The sequence below is a fragment of the Phytophthora infestans genome, genomic scaffold (genome assembly GCF_000142945.1).
Source record: "Phytophthora infestans T30-4 supercont1.52 genomic scaffold, whole genome shotgun sequence".
Lineage (NCBI taxonomy): Eukaryota > Oomycota > Peronosporomycetes > Peronosporales > Peronosporaceae > Phytophthora > Phytophthora infestans.
Genome location: NW_003303707.1, coordinates 65,329 through 69,665, shown reverse-complemented (window position 1 = coordinate 69,665; position 4,337 = coordinate 65,329). Strand labels below are relative to the sequence as shown.

Genomic DNA, 4,337 nt, shown 5'->3' with positions numbered 1-4,337 from the left:
GGATCCCCACCAGCCCACGCATTTTATCATCGGTAGGTCCTATATATTATTACACGCTTGTGGCCAAAAACCATATAACCTAATCGACTACAAGGTAGAACTAAGCGACTATTTTTTTAAATCCATTTTGTACTAATCCGGCCAGTACTTGCAAAAAAAGCAGTAGAAGCCCCCTATAATTGTAATCTATTTTTAAAGAAAACATTGAATATTCAAACATAGGTGAACAACGTGCTGTTAAATATACACCAGCTGTTACCATTGTTGCTGCATGTATTAAAGCAGAAACAGGTGTAGGACCTTCCATAGCATCAGGTAGCCATAAATGTAAAAAAATTTGAGCCGATTTACCCATTGCCCCTATAAAAATTAAAATCCAAGCTACATCAATAATACTTAAAATATAATTAAAAAAAATAAATTTAAAATCTTTTACAATAGAAATGGCAGCAAAAGTACTAAAATATTCAATTGTTCTTATATTATAAAAAATAGTTAATACCCCTAATAGTAAAATTAGATCACTAATTCTATTAACTAACATTGCTTTAATAGCTGCTTTATTTGCTTGTAATCTTGTAAACCAAAAATTAATTAATAAATAAGAACAAAAACCAACACCTTCCCATCCAACAAACATTTGCATAAAATTATCACCAGTAACTAATATAATCATAAAAAAAGTAAATAATGATAAATATGACATAAATCTAGATAAATGTGGATCGTGGGCCATATATTGTGATGAATATAAATGAACTAAAAATAAAGAATGGGTGCTATCATTTCGGGACAAAACAGGTGAAAATTTAGGTCGAAAAAAGTGTTTATAGACAAGGCATTTGAATTTAGCCAAAATCTGACTTGACCACGGGAATGCGCGCATAAAAGCACCCCTAGGGCAGTTTTTATACGGAGCAGTCTCATTTGCTTCCTGGATGTGCAGGGCCAAACATGGCCAAAAGTGGTGATTTTGGCCGTCCAAGGTGTCCATTTTCCGCGAAAATGGCGTTTTTTGGCGTCACTAAAAAAATCATTGCGAAGCAACTACTGGAGATATGCTTGTAAAACTTTGGGAGCGGTCGTGCGAACACATGCGCCAAGTTTTCTGCTAAAGTCTGCAGGCCAGATCTGCCGGGCGGCACATAAAACCGGAAAAAACCACCTAAAAAAAGAGCATGCCAAACAAAGTCTCACATTTCGCTGAATAACTTTTGATCTAGAAGAGTTAGACAAATTCTGATTGCGGGAACGGCTCCGCCGTGTGTTTTTACATATGTCTATGTCCCGTAGATAAAAAGTACATGTTGCAAAAAAAGTACATGTTGTACATAAATCTACCTTTGATATTCGGATTCCCCGTGAAAAACTACGCCTAGGCCGCAGGGTTACAAAGACGAGTCATTGCACTTATGCCCTTTTATAGACGCTTTTAGAAATCGGCCAAAACAGTATTTATTAATTTAGACAGTGTTCCGCTGACATGTCGCATGCTGCGATATGTCCACGTGAAGGAGCACCGAAAAGCACCCCTAGAACACCCTTCATACCCGTTCTAACGGTTCTCTTTCATCTTCATAATAATCATATTAAAGAACACCATACAAAAAACAAGATCTCGTGTGTAGTGGCTCGCCAGGCATACTAAAACCAAGATGTCGTGTGGGCACATGCCAGACATCATATCTTGCGTTTGCAAACACACGCAAAGTCGGTAAACAGCTCAAAACGGGCTAAAAAGTAGACAGCACCCGGACTTCCCCGGTGGTCACCCACCCGAGTACTACCCGAGCTTGAGGCTGCTTAACTTCACAGAGCAGACGGGATATGGTGCTTTCAGCCTAAGATGGCCGTCTACATTTGACTTTGACCGACACACCTATTAGTGTTTATCACTCGTATACATTGGTACAACACATTTACACACTCACATGTCCACATACGTGGCCATAGACTGCACACGATGGCCCCCAATACCCCTTCTGGCCCTCAGAATTGGCTGGGTGGATGGCTACACTTTATATAGTAACAAAACAAAAAGGGGGGTGGTGTGGCGCACTCCAATACAAACGTGTGGCCAGCAGCTCACTCCTACAACGCAGCATACGTATTCTCTCCGATAGGAACCCCACACAGACCGACACCTTCATACACAGCAGTGCAGATAGCCGCCGCACCCCATATTTGCGCATACGCGGCCTGGAAACAATGTTAAACCACCAAAGTGGCCATTTACGACTTGCACAACCATACCTACGCTTCCTATGCGACATGACATGTGCACGTACGCGTCTTAGGCAATATGGACACCTTCGACACCTTCATACATGCACAGCGCGCGCTCCGCTTAAGTACGACACCAACTTGTCATATACATCATGCGTTTCCTCCCGTCACCTTTCATCACCTCCATATTCACACCCATGCGCCGTCACCTTCCTCGCGCCATCACCTTCACCATTTTCACCTCCATATCCGCGCTTCCTCCGCCGTCACCTTCCGCGTACGCGTCCATATTCGCTGCGTTTCCTCGCGCTTCCTGCCTGTTATTAATCCAAGCCAAAAACATCTCCAAACCCATACAATTAGAACAGCAAACAACTTCGCATTTTTTCACAAAGTCCTCAGCTTCATTTTGCATACTTTATCCTAGTCTAATTCACGCTATTCCGCTCTCTTTAACATACTTAAACTAAGTCTAATTCACGCTACTCTGCTCTCTCTAACATACTTAAACCAAGTCTAATTCGCGCTATTCTGCTCTCTTTAACATACTTAAACCAAGTCTAATTCACGCTACTCTGCTCTCTCTAACATACTTAAACCAAGTCTAATTCGCGCTATTCTGCTCTCTTTAACATACTTAAACCAAGTCTAATTCACGCTATTTCGCTCTCTTTTAACATACTTAAACCAAGTCTATTTCATGCTATTTCGCTCTCTTTTAACATAGTTAAACCAAGTCTATTTCATGCTATTCCGCTCTCTTTAACATACTTAAACCAAGTCTAATTCACGCTATTTCGCTATCTTTTAACATAGTTAAACCAAGTCTATTTCATGCTATTCCGCTCTCTTTAACATACTTAAACCAAGTCTAATTCACGCTATTTCGCTCTCTTTTAACATACTTAAACCAAGTCTATTTCATGCTATTCCGCTCTCTTTAACATAGTTAAACCAAGTCTATTTCATGCTATTCCGCTCTCTTTAACATAGTTAAACCAGGTCTAATTTACCGTTATTTCGCTTTTTTTTTTAACTTAATTAAACCAAGTTTTCTATTTTATGCTATTCCGCTCTCTTTAACATAGTTAAACCAAGTCTAATTCATGCTATTCCGCTCTCTTTAACATAGTTAAACCAAGTCTAATTCACGCTATTCGCTCTCTTTTAACATACTTAAACCAAGTCTAATTTTACGCCCTGCCGTCTAGCTTGCCCTGTTAAACCCCCATACTAAAATCTCCGATTTTGGCTCAGAAATCATTAGCGCTGGCACTTAGCGATTTTCACGCAAAGTGTTTCTCGCTTTCTGCCTGTTATAAACCCGATACTAAGGTCGCCGAATTTGGCTCGGAAAACAATAGCAGCGGCACTTAGCGATTTTTGCGAACAAACCTCACTAAGCCAAAACAAAGACTTTGACGATCTTAAGCTTAACAGTATTAACTCTCTACCAGCACTTTGACCGGGTTACTTTCGCCGCTCCATAGCGAAAGTAAATCACTTTAACGCAGCCTTATTTCGACTGCTTAACTTTATAGTTTTATCATTGCGCGTTTGCAATTGGGGGGAGAAATGTTCCATTTCTGAACAAATCAATAGAACAAGGGCTAAATCTCAGCAGATCGTAGTACAAGACTACTCTCATGCTTACAACACCCCGTTCTGTAGTTAAGTCGTCTACAAAGGATTTATCTTTCCCAATATTTGAAATTACAAATCAGCCTACTCTCCACCGCCAGTACTTGACAGGCAGCGGAGTGCGTTGCAATTGTATGATGTTGGGTGTCCAGAAGACACCTATCGCTATTCGCGGCACATCGGGAAAGGTGATTATCGTCTATTCCAGCATGGATTCTGACTTAGAGGCGTTCAGCCATAATCCTACAGATGGTAGCTTGGCGGCACTAGCTTTTCAGCTAACCGCAGTTACCAATTATCTGAACCAACGGTTCCTCTCGTACTGGGTTGGATTACTGTTTAGACAACGAACTCATCAGTAGGGTAAAACTAACCTGTCTCACGACGGTCTAAACCCAGCTCACGTTCCCTATTAGTGGGTGAACAATCCAACAATTGGCGAGTTCTACTTCGCAATGATAGGAAGAGCC

General features: G+C 40.8%; 2 non-coding genes across 2 annotated transcripts; both read right to left on the bottom strand.

Annotated features, from left to right (window-relative positions):
• Positions 1-1,737: 1,737 nt before the first annotated feature.
• On the bottom strand, positions 1,738-1,851 carry PITG_33070. The gene has a single exon (XR_009934464.1). It is a non-coding gene; the product is annotated as an 8S ribosomal RNA (ribosomal RNA).
• Positions 1,852-3,941: 2,090 nt separating this feature from the next.
• PITG_33069 lies at positions 3,942-4,337 on the bottom strand (the record flags this gene model as incomplete). The annotated part of the gene is made up of 1 exon (XR_009934463.1): positions 3,942-4,337. It is a non-coding gene; the product is annotated as a 28S ribosomal RNA (ribosomal RNA).